This window comes from Scyliorhinus torazame, chromosome 4 (genome assembly GCF_047496885.1).
Source record: "Scyliorhinus torazame isolate Kashiwa2021f chromosome 4, sScyTor2.1, whole genome shotgun sequence".
In the NCBI taxonomy this organism is placed as follows: domain Eukaryota; kingdom Metazoa; phylum Chordata; class Chondrichthyes; order Carcharhiniformes; family Scyliorhinidae; genus Scyliorhinus; species Scyliorhinus torazame.
Window position 1 is genome coordinate 227,471,140 of NC_092710.1, and position 19,764 is coordinate 227,490,903.

The 19,764-nt window shown below is 48.7% G+C and overlaps 1 long non-coding RNA gene across 1 annotated transcript in view; it reads right to left on the reverse strand.

Annotated features, from left to right (window-relative positions):
• LOC140411712 (uncharacterized) overlaps positions 1–19,764 on the reverse strand; it is a 69,121-nt gene that overhangs the window by 34,934 nt on the left and 14,423 nt on the right. The window contains exon 2 of the long non-coding RNA XR_011940960.1: positions 17,064–17,150. This is a non-coding gene — a long non-coding RNA (uncharacterized lncRNA). The remainder of the gene's footprint in view (positions 1–17,063; positions 17,151–19,764) is intronic.

Consider the following 19,764-nt stretch of genomic DNA (forward strand, 5'->3'; position numbering starts at 1 on the left):
TCCCAGGGGGCGAATCGGTGGTTGTCGCATATTGGAGACCAGACCGATGCTCCCACCTCCCCTACATGCTTCCTGCACTGGCCCCAGATCCGCAGGGCTGCCACCACTACCGGACTGGTAGAGTACCTGGCCGGCAGGAGCGGTAGGGGGGCCATGACCAGGGCTGCCAAACCGGTGCCCCTGCACGAAGCTGCCTCCACTCGCCCCCAAATAGACCCCGTACCCACCATCCAACTCCTTACTATGTTGGCCGCCAGTAGTAGTTGCTGAGATTCGGCAGCGCCATCCCCCCCTCGCTAAGGTTCCTCTCAAGCATTGCTTTCTTCACCCACGGGGACTTCCCCGCCCAGACAAAGCCCATAATAATCTTGTTGACCCTTTTGAAGAAGGACCGCGGGATGAAAATCGGGAGGCACTGAAAAATAAACAGGAATCTTGGGAGGATTGTCATCTTTACCGTCTGCACTCTTCCCGCAAGTGATAGCGGGAGTGCATCCCATCTCCTGAACTCGCTCTTCATTTGTCCCACCACTTTAATTAAATTTAGCTTATGCAGCCTGCCCCAGTCTCGTGCCACCTGTATCCCTAAGTATCGGAACCTTTCTCCGACCATCCTAAATGGCAGCCCCTTCAACCTGTTCTCCTGGCCCCTCACCTGCACTACAAACATCTCACTCTTAGCCATGTTCAGTTTGTACCCTGAAAACCTGCAAAATTCTCTCAATATTCCTAGTATACTGTCCATCCCAGCTAGCGGGTCCGATACGTACAGGAGCAGGTCATCCGCATACCGCGATACCCTGTGTTCCACCCCTCCCCACATCATTCCCTTCCACCCCCTCGAGCTCTCAGGGCAATCGCCAGAGGTTCTATGGCCAGTGCAAACAGCAACGGGGAGAGTGGACATCCCTGTCTGGTCCCCTGGTGTCGTCTAAAGTACTCTGATGTTGTCGGATTCGTCCTCACGCTAGCTTTTGGGGCCTGGTACAATAGTCTAACCCAGTCAACAAGCCCTCCCCAAACCCAAACCGTCCGAGAACCTCCCACAAATAGTCCCACTCCACCCGGTCAAAGGCCTTCTCGGCATCCATTGCCACCACTGCCTCTACCTCTCTGCCCTCCGGGGGCATCATGATCACATTGAGTAGTCTTCTCAAGTTGGCTACCAGCTGTCTGCCTTTCATAAACCCTGTTTGGTCCTCCCCGATCACCTCCGGGACACAGTCCTCTATTCTAAGCGCCAAGACCTTAGCGAGGAGCTTGGCGTCGACGTTGATCAGGGAGATTGGTCTATATGACCCACACGCTTCCAGGTCTTTATCCCATTTTAATATCAGCGAAATGGTAGCCTGTGACATCGTCGGGGGTAGCATCCCTCTGTCCCTCGCCTCATTAAATATCCTAGTCAGCACCGGCCCCACTATCTCCGAGAACTTTTTGTAGAACTCCACTGGGTATCCATCCGGCTCCGGGGATTTACCTGACTGCATGGCCTTCAAGCCCCCCGGTACTCCCTCAGCTCTGATTGGGGCCCCCAGTCCATCTACCAGCCCCCTACCCACTTTTGGGAAGGTCAGTCCGTCTAAGAAACACTTCATCTCCTCCGGCTCCCCAGGGGTTCCGAGGTATAGAGCTTGCTGTAAAGCTCCCAAAACACCCTGTTCAACCCTGACGGGTCATCCAATCTGTTCCCCATACCTTCCACTATCCTGCCTATTTCTTTGGCCGCCTCCTTCCTCCTGAGTTGCTGCGCAAGCATTCTACTCGCTTTCTCCCCATGCTCATAGACCACACCCTTTGCCTTCCTGAGTTGTTCCACTGCTTTGCTCGTGGACAACACTCCCAACCCGGCCTGCAGTCTCCGTCTATCTTTAAGTAGGTCCTCCCTCGGGGCCTCTGCGTATTCCCTATCTGTCCGGTGGATCTCCTTGACCAGTCTGTCCATCTCCGCTCAGTCCTTTCTATCTCTGTGGGCCCGAATTGAAATCAGCTCCCCCTTACCACCACCTCCAGCACCTCCCACAGGGTCGCTGCTGAGACTTCCTCTGTGTCATTAACCTACAGGTAGTCCTGCATGCACTTCCGCAGTCTCTCGCACACACCCTCCTCCGCTAGCAATCCTACGTCCAACCTCCATTGCGGGCGCTGGTAGTTCCCTTTGCAGACCTGCAGATCAACCCAGTGTGGGGCATGATCCGAGATGGTGATCGCCGAGTACTCCGTGCTTTTTACCTCGCCTACACAGTCCCTGCTCATGATGAAACAATCGATTCTAGAGTATACTCTATGAACATGCGAGTAGAACAAATATTCCCTTCTCGTCGGCCGTCTAGCTCTCCATGTGTCTACCACTCCCCTTCCACCCCTCTGCTCCATGAACCCCCTCAGTTCCCTTGCCATCGCTGGGAGCCTACCCGTTCTGGAGCATGACCTGTCTAGTCCGGGGTCGAGGACCGTGTTGAAGTCCCCACCCATGATCAGCTTGCGTGAATCTAAGTCTGGGATTTTCCCCAACACCCTTTTAATGAAGTCCGCGTCAACCCAATTTGGAGCATATACATTCACCAGGACTACCCTCACCCCCTCAAGCGTACCCCGGACCATAAGAAATCTACCCCCTCCGTCTGCAATTGTGCCCCCCACCTCAAATTGAACCCATTTATTGATCATGATTGCCACCCCCCTGGACTTAGAGTCCAAGCCCGAGTGGAAGACCCGGCTGATCCAGCCCTTCCTTAGTCTGGTCTGGTCAGTCACTTTCAGATGTGTCTCCTGCAGCATGAATACGTCCGCCTTCAGAGCCCGCAAATGCGCGAACACAGGTGCCCTCTTGACTGGCCCGTTTAGTCCTCTGACATTCCAGGTGATCAGCCTGGTTGGAGGGCATCCCCTTGCCAATCAACCATCCCCCTTCTTGGACCCGCCCCCAGCCCATGTGCCGCACCCCTCCCAGTTTGCCTCCTGGCAGCTCCCACCCCCAACCTCCACTCTGTTACCTACTTTAGATCCCACCCATGTCAGCAAAATAACTTCCTCCCCCCCCAACAACAACACCCCTCTGTAACCCGACCCCTGCCATATATTGGCTGTATGCATCCCCCCCACCAGACCATCTTGACTAGCTTCCCGTGAGCCCGGTGACTCATCCCTCTGGCGCCCACTTGACTCGCTCCCATTGTTCCCCAGAGCCCATCCCCCCACCCATCCCCCTGATGTGTCCTGCTCGAGCAGTCTCCCTGCAGTAAGGGAGTTCAAACAAAAAAGGGCAATCAAACAAAGACCCGAGACCGCTCTAGCTGTAATGCTGTTCCAGCTGTGTAAACAGATGAGTGATGAGTATTTGCAGCATTGAATAGTTGCAGCATTGGCTGATCTTATTTTTATCAGCGTTACATTGGATTAAGTACATTTTTTCCCTCAATTTGTTTGGCAAGAATATTAACTAGTTTGTTTACTTAGATTGGTTTGGAGTTTCAGATGAGAATGTTTTGTTTAATTCCTCAGAGTTCCTCATTTTGTAGCCACCTGGGTTGGCCACTTCCCGACTTAAAATGGAGGTCCGCAAAGACTACAGGGAAATTCAGACAACACAGGCAAAAACTAGCAAGTGCAAAAGTCCTGTGTATTAGAACTTGCAAAAGCCCAGACAGCACTGAAACTCACAGCCATCTGCATACTAATGAGCGATCCCCAGGAACAATCGAAACATTTAAGGTGAATAAGGCCAAGCCAGACTCCTCGGCGCCAGCAGGAGTCAAGGAAGGCCAATGGACATTCAGGGACCGCTCAGCGATCAGGGAACAACTCCAGTATTGGAGAAATCGATCCAAGTGATCGAAACGTAGTCCAATCACTTGGAACCAGATACGGGGTCTGCCCCGAATGGCGCGAAGCCTCTGGGGACTATAAAGTAGAGTCCCCAAGTTCAATTTGTCCTTCTTGGCAGGGTTACTCAGCAGCGAATCAACCCTCGAGAGTGAACTGCCCAAGCTGCCGCATCAACCAAGTAAGTCTCCAGTCAACGCACGCTATGAGATAGGTGCTCTTAGCTACCAGTCCATACCAGCTTTTGAATCCTGCAGACTCAGATTGGACGAAAGGCCATTTGTTCCCCTGACCTGGTGGGCCAATTCCGAAGCTAAGTATAGGCCTTTTAGTGATAGAGAATAGTCTAGAAAGTGGAGTTTATGCATGAGTAGCGATTTACTGTGTATAATAAATGTGTTTTGATTTGAAACTTACTAACTGGTGTGTTGAGTTATTGATCAGTACTTGAACTTGAACCTCGTGGCGGTATCATAAAGATACCTGGCGACTCTAGAGCAAAGGTTATAGAAACAGAGCAAATTAAGTAAAGATACAACGGCAACATTTAAGAGCCAACCAAAAGTTAGCAACATTTACTGGAGACATCCTGACGGAACCCGAATTAGAAGTGGCCTAACCACTCCGGGAGAACCCAAAATTTGAATTAGAATCCAATTGGGAACAGAAAAACCACAAGTGTTCAAGCAGTTCTGATCAATCCTCGTAATTCGGAAGTGTGTTACTGCATGCGTAACTAACAGGGCTATAAGATAAAACTGATAGATTTTTGTTGTGAAAAACTGTCGGGAGTTTGTATTCCGGAAAATAGCGAAAGCCGTACCGGTAATTACAGCACTGCCTTAGTACCCCTCGTTCCAAATTTTAAGAGAGTATTTAGAGAGGAAAGATGGCAATGCAGGCAATGGAACGCCTCATGAACCCTGAAGAATTTGTGGTCGCAGCGACCAGCAGCAGAGTAGGACAGTGTCCCGTTTGGGAAGAAGAGATCAGGAAATATCTCAAAGGGAAGGGATGGCCCCTTTGGAGTGAATTCTGTGACAATGAGGAAACAGGACCCGGGAGTATAGGACATACTTGGTGGGAGAACCTGTCAGAGATCCATAAGAAAAGCTTGGGAAAAGCTCGCAAGCCGATGGCAATCTTGTCCTGTCTGGCACAATTGCGAGGCACAGAGGAGGTCGTTCGGACGCTCCGCAAAGAGATAGAGGAGACACATCGAATGAGCAAGGTCGATGTTAGCGAGATCGAGAAAGAGAATATAGATTTAAGAAGGAAGTTGGCAGCAAATGACAGAGGGGTGGATGATGCCAAGTGGGCAAACCAGTCTTGTCTAGCGCATCTGAGCAGCTTCCAAACCCAATATGAGAAGGCCTATCAGGACATGCAACATGCAGTCCTGGTAAGAGAAGAGACAGAGAAACAGGTAGAGGCATTGCAAAGGCAGTGCAGTGATCTAAAAGCAGCGTTAAGAGCACCCCATGCTGCCACCACGGAGCACAGACAAAGCTCATTAGATCATGCGAAATGCAGGAAGCAGATTGCGGAACTGCAGTTTTTGCTTTCAGTACAAAATAGGTTTCAGAGCACCTTTGGATCCCAATTAGATGAGGAAGACGGCCCTGATTAGCAAGAATTAAATGAAACCGTGCATAGGTATGTTCAGGGAACATGTGCGCAAGGAAAACCCCAAAAGAGAAAAGCACCACAACCCGCCATAGAGCAGATAGATCAGGCACCCATGAATCCAGTCACTACCACCGTACAGTCAAATCGGAAGGAGATGCAGAATTCCTTTACACCACCCCCTTAACCGTGACCCAATTACGGGACGCGAAAAGATCACACCGTTCCTCCCACCTCAGACCCCCACCACATCTTTGCTAGAGTGAAGCAGCAGGCGACCATGTACGGCCTGGATGAGCGTGAGCATGTGAAGCTCACAGTTTTAAGCTTAGACCCCTTGGTTGTAGCAGCCCTTCCCGACCCGCAGATTGTAGGAGGAGGCACCCTTGCAGAGATGCACACGGCGATCCTAGACGTGATCGGTTACAACAGAGGTGACCCAGTAGAAGGCCTGAATAAGTACAGACAGAAAAAGACAGAACACCCCGCAGCGTTTGCTGAACGTCTGTGGATCCATTTTACAGGCGTTTTCGACAATTTAGTCCCAAGACAACATGGCCAAATGGACCCGCACCCTTATCTCCCATGCCACAGAGGCAGGACAAAAAGCCTGTACCAATTATGACCCCTCGGAAGAAGCGCACAACGAAAAGTGGGTTTTAAAAAGATTATCCCGCCCCTGGGAGCAGTCTGTCCAAAACAAAACCGCATTTATAGCACCCGATGAAGAGCAGGTAGAAATGAACCCAGTTAAAGCACACCAGAACCGCGCATGGGTAAATGAGGGCAGGAACAGCCAACCCCAGCCCAAAGCTCAAGAATGTTACAATTGCGGACAATTAGGACATTACGCACGAATTGCGGACAATTAGGACATTACGCACGAATGTCAAGCCCCCCTGAAACAGCAACGGATTCAGCCCACAAATGCCCCCCGAACCAGCAAAGACACCAACAGCCCCGACCCCCCACCCACCCAGGGAACCATACCCAAGGGAACAATGCACCAGAGAGCCTACTCCACCTTGTGTGCCCCAGGGGTCATGTTACAACTGTGGGCAGTCAGGACACTTCGCCCGAGATTGCAGGAGACCCCCACCAGCTAGACTAGCCCTCAGATATGAAAGAGAACACCACCCACAGCAGCTACAAGGTTCCAGCTGCCCCATGCAAACTGTGAGCACTTACCCACCATTTCTCCTGGCAGGGACACCTCAGCAAGGCCACTTCATTTTTGTTTCACTCCTCCTTCCACTCTTCTTCGGCCACACTACACTGCCTCCATATGCTAGTTACACCCCAGACCAAATGTGATTTACGATGTCCTTGCTGATGGAACCTGCAGCATGTTGTTCAATGTTGTTTGTTAGTGTTATTGTTAAGTGTTGTTTGTACACTCGGAAGTTCCACGGCCACATGCCATATTTGTCGGCAGAAACCTGTGAAAACTTGCCAGCATGCTTATCGGCAGAAACCGCTGAGAGCTTGCCAGCACCGTTCATAACTGCTCTTCTGGTTCGACGGTAGAACCTTTACAGCAACCCCCCACGATGACTACATTTTTTGCCCTTTCTTGCCGGTTGCACAGGCAATGGAGAACCGGCATTGGTCTCCGCCCTGCCTGAGGACCCCCCCTCTGATCAGCTACACTCGGGTAGAGCACATACGGCATTGATCACCATCCTACCCAGGGATTCCATCCAACTCTTACCTGTCGCGGCCCATACGCACCTCATTTCGGCACTCTTGGTTCAAAAAGTTGTGTTTTGTTTTCGGGCAACCCTTAGGTTGCAATCCCTATGCTATTTACATCCTCAAGCATTTGGATGGTAAATCGCACAGCCTGCGAGACGGCTCGCACTGTTTCAGTATATATTTTTTTAAGTGTGTCTCGTCCAAATATTTGGGGTGGGGGGGGGGGGGTTAAATGAGGGAGTCACACATGGTGACCAATTATAAAGGGAAATTGGCACTAAAAGACAGACATGCTGACATTCAAGATATTAAACAAGATAGTAACAGAAACTATGCTTGATTTACAGAATTCCAGAAGCTCCAGGAAGAGAGAAGAGACAAAAAGGAAGAGAAGAAAGGAAAAGAAGAAGACAACAATGAAGACATCATACGTGTTTTTCGGCGTTATTGTAATTTGTATCCGGTTCCACGCGAACGCAAACCCCTGACCCCAAACCCCGTGGCCGTCAATGATTCACTTCCCCATAGCACACAGAGCCCAGTGACAAGTAACAACACACCATCATGGTGTGATACATTTACAACCTGGTATTCACTATCATACGTAATTGAATCCCTTTTAGTATTGGCGATATTCTGCAGCATCGTGCAGATTATCCGTATGAGGAAATGGCGAAGGAGAGCCTACCGATCTCGCACCCCGGTATACAGGATAAGATCCCCTATTATCGGTTATCACCAGGACCCCAAACCCCTTGATCTACAATAAAGAACATTTGTGTTGCATCTTTTGGAAATAAAGTAATGTGTTTCGTTTACAACGGAAATATTGTACACCTCTGTGCTTGACTGCCAAGCCAGAGCAAAAATGTGAATGCTGCTATTGTTTTTGTATTGTTAGGAAGTTAGTATGATTGAATGTTTGAGTGAGTGTAGTTTATGAGAGTTAGAGGTACCATTTTTTGTTGTTGTAATGCATGTCCCTATCTGACATAGCGCCACTTAGAATTGTTAGTTAAAACATTTTTATACATAGTTATGGTCAGTGTAGAGGCCATGGAAGAGTGCTCGCTGGTTCAAGAAGTGAAGACAACGCAGTTATGTGATCCTTCACGTTTCGCGTTAAGGATCACAAGGAGGGAGTGTAGCCACCTGGGTTGGCCACTTCCCAACTTAAAATGGAGGTCCGCAAAGACTACAGGGAAATTCAGCCAACACAGGCAAAAACTAGCAAGTGCAGAAATCCTGTGTATTAGAACTTGCAAAAGCCCAGACAGCACTGAAACTCACAGCCATCTGCATACTAATGAGCGATCCCCGGGAACAATCGAAACATTTAAGGTGAATAAGGCCAAGCCAGACTCCTCGGTGCCAGCAGGAGCCAAGGCAAAGGAAGGCCAACGGACACTCAGTGACCACCCAGCGATCAGGGAACAACTCCAGTATTGGAGAAATCGATCCAAGTGATCGAAACCTAATCCAATCACTTGGAACCAGATACGGGGTCCGCCCCGAATGGCGCGGAGCCCCTGGGGGCATAGTCCCCAAGTTCAATTTGTCCTTCTTGGCAGGGTCACTCAGCAGCGAATCAACCCTCGAGAGTGAACTACCCAAGCTGCCGCAGCAACCAAGTAAGTCTCCAGTCAACGCACGCTATGAGATAGGCGCTCCTAGCTACCAGTCCATTCCAGCTTTTGAATCCTGTAGATGCAGATCGGACGAAAGGCCATTTGTTCCCCTGACCTGGTGGGCCAATTCCGAAGGTAAGTATAGGCCTTTTAGTGATAGAAAATAGTCCAGAAAGTAGAGTTTATGCATGAGTAGTGATTTACTGTGTATAATAAATGTGTTTTGATTTGAATCTTACTAATTGGTATGTTGAGTTATTGATCAGTACTTGAACTTGAACCTCGTGGCGGTATCATAAAGATACCTGGCGACTCTAGAGCAAAGGTTATAGAAACAGAGCAAATTAAGTAAAGATACAACGGGCAACATTTAAGAGCCAACCAAAAGTTAGCAACAATTTGTCCTTGAATATTTCTGTGTCAGAAGGTTAGCCCACTTATAGTTCAGGCTTTGGCTGCAAAGGATTCTGGAACAGGACGCAGGACTAGGGTGCTCCAAAATATATTGAAGTAATGTGAGGGCTCTGTCCAATTCAGGGAGTTTCCAATCTCTGACCCTAGGTCGGCACCACAGGGTTTCTCACCATCGCTGATGGAATGGTCCAATGTTCGATACCCAACCTCGAAAGTGGGGAGAAAAGGTAAATTCTGCTCTTGCTCAGATGAAATGACATAGTGCAAATCTGGGTTATAATATCCTCCTTGATGAAGAGACTCAGCTCACAGTGGCAGACCCAAATGTCACATTGCCGTTAATGGTATGATGCTGCTCACAGTGGGTGCGATTTAAGCCCCAAATCCTGAGACCCGTTTTGGGGGGTGTATGGCGGGGTCTTTCTCAGTGGTCTTTTCTGGCCTCGGTGAGGAACGGCTACTGCGGCCATACTTATTCACTTCCTGCATTAGTGCCGCACCAATCTCTCAACCCCTCCCGAAATCCCCACCGCAGCCTCTGGAGTCCCCCAACGACTCTCAAGGGGTTCCTCGAGCCACTCCTCACCCCACTTCTTAAAGGCAATGGACCCTCAGATTCAATCCCTTGCACAGGCTACTTGGCACCTGGGCACCTAGGCACTGCCAGCCTGGCACCCTGGCAGTGTCCCTGCCAGCCTGGGGGGCATTGTCAGTATGCTCAGGTGACAGTGCCAAAATGCCCAGGTGGCAGTAGCAAGGTGCTGGGCTGGAAGTGCCAAGATGCCCGGGTGCCAATGGGGTATCAAGGTATGAGCCTGTCCTAGGCCCGACCACCCGGGCCTTTGATGGCCTGTGAGACCACCTCCCCAGGTGCCATTACACCTGGACCAGTGCTAAATGCTGCCATGGCGAGATTTCCCAGGCACGGGCATTCATTCCGAGCCTTGGGAGACTCTGGCGCTGGCAAATTTAAATGAGCCATAAATATGTTAATCGGGATCTCGCCCAGCAAGGGTGAGATCCAGATCGCGACGCCTTGCAAGATCTCGTTAGATCCAGCGAGGCATTCGAGTGTCACAAATCTTGCAAGAAGCCTCGCGCTAGATTTAACAGCCTCATCCCATCGCCGAGTCGGGTTTGACGAGGTCGTTCAATTGCGCCCAGTATTTCCTTCATTTATGAACCTCCAGAATGAGAAATGTGAACTTATAAAGAAACTGAAAACAATAAAAAAATTTAATGGAAAACACTTTTAAATTGTGTACATTTTGAATTAAATTATTGGGTATGATTAACTCAAAAAATGACTGGACCATTTTGGCGGGGTGTTTTGCACCGGTTGTAATGACGTGGGGCTAGATTCTCCAATTTTGAGGCTATGTCCAGAGGATGGGTCTGGTTTTACGACAAAGACATTGGTTCTGTACCCGCACTGACCCTCCGACCGGTGAGGGGCTAGCAGCCGCGCCATGAAAAACGCACATCCTTCCCGATATAAACGCCTGGAGAATTACCAGGTCCATGGCAATGCATGGCTGCTCAGACCCGACCTGCCTCCCTGGACTCCCCCTCGCCACCCCGGGTCATCCCACACCAGTCCCCCCAGCCCTCCCCGAAGCCTCCGCGGCCAACAGCACGGCTCCCGCCTGACTGTGTCCATAGTGACATAGTCCGCAGCCGCCACGCCAGATTCACGAAAACTGAAAGCACACGTGCCCTGCGCAGTCGGGAACTCGGCCCATCGGGGGCGGAGCATCAGGGGAGGGCCTTCATGTAACGTCCTGAGGCCGTCCCAACGGTGTGCGGTGTACTGCTCAATGATGCTGTTTTGGAGGGGGCGGAGCATCTGAAAACTGGCGCTACCCCAGATTCAGTCGTAAACAGGGATTCTTCGCCCGATCGCCAATTACGATATCGGCATCAGGCAATGGAGAATCCCACCCGTGGTATTCACCACACTTAGTGCAATAAATGACCCCAATATGAAACTCGCTGTGCCTGAATCCCCAGGCATTTGATTCGCCAGACTTGCGCCTCAGTTTCTTGTCATTTCTGGTCTGCTTTTAAATGCTCCCTCAGCACTCAGTCTTGCAAGTCTTCTGATCCGATCTGTGCTGTGTGTAGTTGTTGAAGAATATCATGTCACAAAGCAAGCAATGGAACTTAAACTGTAGGCCAGTTAGCCTATCTGTCATCGGAGTATGTTAGACACTGTGAGTAAAGATGTTATAGTGGGAAATTTGGAAAAATTCAAGGTAATAGGTTGAGTCAACATACTTTTGTGAAAAGGAAATCATGTTTAACCAATTTATTGGAGTTCTTTAAAGAAATAACATGTGCTGTGGATGAAGAGCAACCGGTGGATGTACTGTACTTCGATTTCCAAAAAGCATTTGATAGGTGTCATATCAAAGATTCTTGTGGAAAATAAAAGGTAATGGTGTACAGGCTAGAAGATTGGCTGACTAACAGGAAGCAGTTGTCGGCATAAATTGGTCTTTTATGCCACAGGGATCAGTGCTGAGGCCTCAGCTTTTACAATTTATAGAAATGTCTTGGATGAGGGCACCAAAGTTTTGGTTACTAAATTTACTGATGGCACAAAGATGGTGGAAAGTAAGTTGTGAAAAGGACATAAGGAGACTGCAAAGGGATATGGATAGTTTCAATGACTGAACTAAGACCTGGCAAATGGAGTGTGATATGGTAAAATGTGAAAATGGTGAAAAATTGCACAATTCGGAGGTGGCCTAGTGCATGAATCACAGGTACAGCAAGTAATTAGGCAAGCTATTAGAATGTTGTTGTTTATTGCAAGGGGAATTAAATATAAAAGTGGGAAGGTTATGCTTCAGTTATACAGGGCACTAGTGAGACCACACCTGGAGTATTGGGTAAACCACTGGCCTCCTTATTTTATATTAATTTTTTCCAATTAAGGGGTAATGTAGCGTGGCCAATTCACCTACCTTGCATATCTTTGGGTTGTGAGGCTGAGACCCACGCAGACATGGGGAGAATGTGCAAACTCCACACAGACAGTGACGTGGGGCTGGGATCAAACCCAGGTCCTCAGCGCCGTGAGGTAGCAATGCTAACCACTGCACCACCATGCCGCCCATCTGGCTTCCTTATTTAAGGAAAGGTGTGAGTCCAAATCGATGTGAATGAGAATCTGAATCGATGTGAATTAGAATCTGAATCAATATGAATGTGATTCTTAATAATTCTGAATGTGATTCTGAATGCGAAACTGAATTAATCTGAATGAAAATCTGAATAAATCCGAATGTGAATCTGAATCAATCTAAATGCGAATCTGAAATCGATCTGAATGAGGCTCTGACTTCTCCTGAATGAGAATATAAATCGATCCGAAAGAGAATCTGAATCGATCTGACTGAGAATCTGGGGTGGGATTCTCTCAGCCCACGCCGAGTCGGAGAATCGCCGGACCGGGTGCGAATCGCGCTACGCCGCCTCGACGCTGGTCCGCCGATTCTCCAGCCGGGATGGGCCGAATGGCCGCCCAAAAACACCCGGGTCCTGCTGGCGCCGCTCACATCTGGTCTTACCCGGCGGGGCGTCGGCATCCATCCTGTGGGGGGGGCGACCCCGGGATGGGCGCCCGCGATTGGGGCCTACCGATCGGCAGGCTGGTGGTCTCTTTTGCTCCTTGCCGGCCCCTGTAGCCCTACGCCATGCTACGCCGGGGCCGGCGCGGAGAAGGGAGCTGCTGCGCATGCGCAGACCCGTGGCGCCCATTTGACGCCGGTATCGGCAACTGGAGTGGCGTGGGTCGCTCCAGTGCCGTTCTGGCCTCCTGTAGAGCTCAGGATCACTGCTCCTGGGGGCCTGTTGACGCTGTCGTTAAACGCGACGGCGTTTACGACGGCGTCAACACTTAGCCTCAGGATCAGAGAATACCGCCCCTGATTTGATCTGAAAATGAATCTAAGTGAATCTGAATGAGTATGTGAATCATTCTGGATAAGAATCTGAATCAATCTGAATGAGAATCTGAGTTATTCGGAATGAGAATCTGAATCAATCTGAATGGGAATCTGAATGGATTCGAAGGAGAAACCGACTCGATCGGAAAGTGAATCTGCATCAATCTGATGTGAAACTGAATCTATCTGAATGAGAATCTGAATCAGTATGAATGTGAATTTGAAAGAATATGAATGTGTAACAGAATCAATCTGAATACGAGTCCAAATCGATCCTAATGACACTACCAGACAGATTGATTGATTCATATTCTCATTCGGACCGATTCAGACTCCCAGACAGATTTAGGAATTTTTTTTCTCTTTCGGGTAATTGAAACTCCACAGGTCTACACCTCCATCTGCTCTATAAAAGCATTCAATTCTTGTGCCATACCTGACATGCTCCCTCTCCTGGGGTTAGATCTGTCCATTGTCTGGTCCTATACCCAGTTAAAGTCTCCCAGCCCCCCATGATAAGTCGGTAGGTGTCTAAGTCCAGGATTTCAGCCAACCTTTATTTTGATGAATTCTGCATCATCCCAGTTCGGGGCGTATATATTTACCAAGACTACCGGGGCCCCTTCTAGGGTGCCGCTGACCATAAAGTATCGCCCCCTGGGTCCGTCACTGTGCCTGTCATCGTGAATGAAACTGTCCTGTTGATTAGTATGGCCATCCCCCTTGACCTGATGTTGAAACATGAGTGAAACGTTTGTCCCGCCAGCCCTTCCTTACCTGCAGTCGGTCCCTAAAGTATCTCCTGTAGGAAGGCTACGTCCACCCCCAGACTCTCGAGATGGGCAAGAACTCTGGATCTTTTCACCGGCCCATTGAGACCCCTCACCTTCCATGTTACAATCTGAATTGGAAGGGGGTGGGCTGCACCTCCCCCCACCCCACCTCCCCCACCCTTGAGGGGTCAACCATACTCACCCTCGGTAGCCCCACGATTCTCAGGTTGTGTCAATGCATTTAGTTCTCCTAGTCATCGACTTTAGTCTTCAACCCATTCTGGGTTTGCTACCTCGGCCTCAAGTGCAGGGATCCGGTCCCATTGGTCCGTGGCGGCTTTACCTGGACCTCTGGCCTCCGTTCCATATTGTCCATTTCCTCTCTTAAGGGGGCCATTTTGGCTGCCAATGCCACCTCAACAGCAGTTGCCAGGAGCTCTTTTCTCATCTCCTCCCTATGTCGCTAGATCTCGGAGGTGATGAAGTACGTCCATTTGGCCTTCAGCACCTGTGTCTGTGCTGGGAACTCTGCGGGGTCGACCCTCACCGGCTCTGTGCCTCCTCGTGCGGTCGTTGGTCTTCTTCCGACATTGGACTCCAGTCCACCTCGTCATATTACCTGCACTGCCAGCCGCTGCCAATGCCTCTTCGGCGTCATTGCTGACCCTGCTGCTTGTCATCCGACTCCCTCAAGGAAACAGGATGGCCTGCTTCTCATCCACAGTGTCGAGAGGCTTGGCCAGGTCAGCATCACCAAAGCAGGAAGCAGGTCTGCGCGCTGCCATGCCTGTGAGTTAACGGAGTGATGAGGGAACAATTAAATACAGCTTCCTCGTGTTAGCGGTAAGAAGCTGAGGCACAAGTCGGGCAAATCAGACGGCGTGGGAGCCAGTGCAGGCGAGAATCCCGTAAAGGCTCCTGACACTAAATGCTGTTGAATATGGGTCACGATCTCACCAACGTGGCCGTCACGAAACATCCTGCTAAATGCACCCAAAATGTTAAATGTTTCCGTTAAATAATAATAATCTTTATTATCGCACTCTATGGCCAGGATTCTCTCCCAACCGGCGGGCGGGCTGTATTGGCACCAAAGAGTGGCGTGAACCACTCCGGCATTGGGGCCGCCCGGAATTTGCGGAATCCTCCGCACTTCCGGGGGCTAGGCAGGCACTGGAGTGGTTGGCGCCGCGCCAACCGGCGGTGAAGGGCCTCCGCCAGCCGGCACGAGTTGGCGCATGTGCGAGAGTGCCAGCATGTTCTGGGGCATGCGCAGAACCGCTGGCATAATCCCTGCACATACGCAGGGGGTTTCTTCTCCGCGCCGGCCATGGCAGAGGTTTACAGAGGCCGGCATGGAGGAAAAGAGTGCCCCCACGGCACAGGCCCGCCCGCAGATCGGTGGGCCCTGATCGCGGGCCAGGCCACCGTGGTGGCACCCTCCGGGGCTGGATCCCCCCGCGCGCCCCCGAGGACCCCGCTAACTGCCCTCAGAGCCAGGTCCCGCCGGTATGGACCTTGCGTATTTCACGCCGGCGGGACTGGCCGAAAACGGGTGGCCGCTCAGCCCATCGGAACCCGGAGAATCGCCGGGGGGGGGCCACTGCCAACGGCCCCCGACCGGCGCGGCGTGATCCCCGCCTCCGCCAAAAAACCGGCGCCGGAGAATTCGGCAACCGCCGTCGGAGCGGCAGGGTTCACGCCGCCCCCACCCCCCCCCCCCCCCGGCGATTCTCTGACCCGGCGGGGGTCGTAGAATCCCGCCCTATATCTTTTGGTAATGCTTTAGCTCTTCTTCCTTGTTTATCTGGTTGAGACACACCTAATTCAGGAAACCATGAGCATGGTTCAGCGGTCCTGTTGCGCCCAACTTGGTGTCGGGTCAAGGTTTGCTGTGGCATGAGGCAAGATCCAGGCGCGCATATTTAAATGACCCATTAGACTTGAAGCAAAAATGAAACTAAGACTGGATCACATCCCTTCGAGTGAGGTCATGCATAAAACCATATTACAACAGAGGCCAGCAGGAATGCTCATCGGTTGGCAGGTCCCTGAACTTTGATCGTATGCATCCTACGCCTTCTCGGAGGTTCACTCTACATATTTGACAAACACGACGAACAGTCACTGTTGTACTGGATGATCAGTCAGCCAGAGCAAGAGATAGGCAGTCTCCCCCCATCACAGTATTTGCCTGTGCCTCCTGCTGCCTCTATCCCCATCATAGACTCTATCCCCCGACTTTCCCTATAATAATAATCTTTATTAGTGTCACAACTAGGCTTACATTAGCACTGCAATGAAGTTACTCTGAAAATTCCCTCGTAGCCAGACTACGGCGCCTGTTCGGGTACACAGAGGGAGAATTCAGAATGTCCAATTCACCGAACAAGCATTTTTGGGGAGACTGGGGAGGAAACCGGAGCACACGGAGGAAACCCACACAACCACGGGGAAAACATGCAGACTCTGCACAAACAGTGACCCAAGCTGGAAATCGAATCCGGACCCTTGGCACTGAGAAGCAACAGTGCTGACCACTGTGCTACCGTGCCACCATGCCCCCCCCCCCCCCCCTCCCCGTCGCCCCCCCCAACAGCCTCTCCCCTCATCGCAGGCTCTCTCCCCGTTGTAGCCTCTCTCTCCTCAAACAGTCTCACCCCTCATCACAGCCTCTTACACCTCTTTCCCCATTGCAGCCTCGCCCCACTGACGTTTCTCTCTCCATCGCAATCCTTCTCCCGTGCAGTTTCTCTCCCCCTGCAGGCTTTCCACCACCTGCCCCAGATCCGCTCACAGCCTCTCTCCCCACTGCAACCTCTCACCCCACCTGCAGCCATCCCCCTCCCAAGTCAGCCAGCCTCTCCCAAACCCTCCCCCAGCCTCCCACTCATAGGTATGTCGTGCTTTCAAAATTACTGGGAATTCAAGAGATCACTTAATTGCCCAGAGCTTTGGGTTCTTACAAACTCTCTCAATTTATTCTGTTTTTAAATACAAATTATGCTACGAAATAAGTAAGAATTATTTAATAATAATAAATCAAAGTCCCCTTCATTAAAAATGATGTTAATAAATAAATTAAATTGGCCTCAGTCGTCACTATGTGCAAACATTCCAGCAATTTCCGTGGTAAGAATAAAACCTACTTGGGCCATATTAGTGGGATAGAGCATGACAAAGAACTTGATGCATTTTAGTGTTCCATTTGTAGTGCTCTGGTGCTGCAAGATAACCTAGAAACAAATTATATATTTGTTACAAAGTCAGAAAGTGTGTTAAATTTTTTAAAATCCCTTTTATTAATATTTGATAAACACCAAAAGCAACATTATGCAAGCTTGTGATTTTCCTTTTTGTTGGGCTCCACAATTGCTGCAGCACTATTCAAAAGGCTCAGTGGTTCCCATGATGTGAAACAGGAATAAGACAAGAGAGATAAAGAGGAAACGGAAAATAGCATGTTTTCTCCTCTTCAAGGCTGCCATAAGATTGACGTGCTCGGAGTGGTCATCTGCTCCCCGCTTAAAGCACAGTTGTACCATGAAGCAGCACAATGAAAAGTGAGCAAATGGTATTCACATCGTAAGGTACTCTGCTGAATTCCATTAACGATATTTTGGCGTGAAATTTGAGAACTTATAACTCATAACCACTAAAGGCAATTTGCAGGATTGTCTATTTATAAATCTCAGTCCCTGTCTCAGGACTGTTGCCACCAGGTGGCTTTCTGAAGGCTAGCTTTGTCCGCCAGCATTAACTGTTATTCCCTCAGTGGGAATATGCGCCGAGCCATTCTCCTGCAGAAGCTTTTGTTTCCAACCCCCTCTTCTCTTTGAATGGTTTCCATGGCACCCGGGTCATTTGCATATGAAAAAAACAAACACAAAAAGGTTGCAGCATAGACCATGAGCTGTTTCAATAGAAAAGAGGGGGAAATGTATAAGTCGAGCAAAAAAAAAGTTGGGGGAGGAGGGGTGCAAAGGTTTTTAATCACGAAATACTATACCAAAAAATATTTTAAAAGGTTTGCTGTGGCATGAGAACACCTCAGTGCATTATGTATTAATGCATGATGGTTGTGCAGAGGCAAATGAAAGGCAATAATTACCAGATGAGTCATAAGCTAAAAATGCATTATATTCATGCAACCATATTATAACTTAATTCTGCTTGAGCTGGTACGAGGGTTTCAACTATCAAATTCCCACGGTCTTGCTTCAAAATAAGATATCAGACAGAGATACAAGTAACCCGTACACTGCTGAATAAAGAACAGGCTGCAAGCATTGCGACTGTTCAACAGGTGCTTTGAGGCTTAATGTTTCTATATATCTCATCTGTTTCAGGAAATCTGCACTGGAGTACAGTGTGAAATGGTAATATCATTCTTGCTTGTCGCCAGCAGTACTTGTACTGCACCTGTAGATGATGTATGCACTTGGACTCCTAATACAGATTAGGACAACTGCTCCTCATTCACAATGGGACACATTGTAATTATTATTTTATCCAGGTAAAAATGGTACAGCACATCATCTGGTTGATTTTTACATTACTTTTAGTGGGATTTGCAAATTGGCTGCTGCAGTTCCTGACATTACAACAATAACTCGACTTCATACCTCTGAAGGGCTTTGAGACATCCTAACAGAGATTATCGAAATGCATGTTGTTTCTTTTTTAATATTTTGCATGCATTGGAGTGTTGGCCCACATTTGCTGATACCAGAATGTTAGGAATGAAGTTGTGACAGGGATAACTGTCTTACAGGAAAGATCCTGCCTTCCTGGGCCAACAAGTTATCTCGGTTTTCACCTCGGTACCGTAATCATAATCCAGAAACAAACCTAAACATTCTCATACAAACACAACTCAAAAATCAATTTATCATTGTATCAACCTTAAAATATAACAATAAATAGCACGAACATTTGATGTAAAACAAATAGAACATTCATTTGTGCGCAGAAAAAAATTTAAAAATGAAATTTTTACATGCCTTTCTCATCATTTGTGTTAAAATATAACAATTAATAGCAAGAACATTTTATGTAAAAAAAATAGAACATTCACATTCATTTGTGCGCATAAAAAAAAAATGAAACTTAATTTTTACGTGCCTTTCTCATCATTCATTTTTTAAAATAAATTTAGAGTGCCCAATTCTTTTTTTAAATTAAGGGGCAATTTAGCATGGCCAATCCACCTAGCCTGCACAACTTTTTGGGTTGTGGGGGTGAGACCCACACAGCCACAGCGAGAGTGTGCAAACTCCACATGGACAAACTCCACACGGATAGTGAACCTGCTCATCGCTCATTTAAAAAAATTTGAATAGCTAATTATTTTTAAAGCTTAAATCTTACCTTATCCTCCTGGTTGGTTATAAATTGGTTTGCGAGATCAGAATTTCAACCGATTAGGGATACAGATTCATTATGTGCTTCTTGCCATCAAATATGAAACAAATATACTTTTATAATTCCATAATAATGCTAACATTTAAAGTGCATTTGAAATTAGTTTACTTTTATAAGTGTATTGATTTGGGACAACATAAATTGCCTTGTTAAATTTAGATCTCAGTAGGTATTGTGCCAGTTTGACACAATTGGGAGAAATTGGGATATTTATCCCATCTTCTCTTTATTATTCATTCTTGGGATGTGAATATCACTGGTAGGGTCAGTACTTACTTCCCATCCCTAAATGTCATTGTGAAGGTGATGTTGAGTTACCTTCTTGAACTACTGCAGTCCATGTGGAGTAGATACATCCACAGTGGTGTGAGGGAGTTCGTTCCAGGATTTTGACCCAGGAACAGTGAAGGAAATGCGATATAGTTC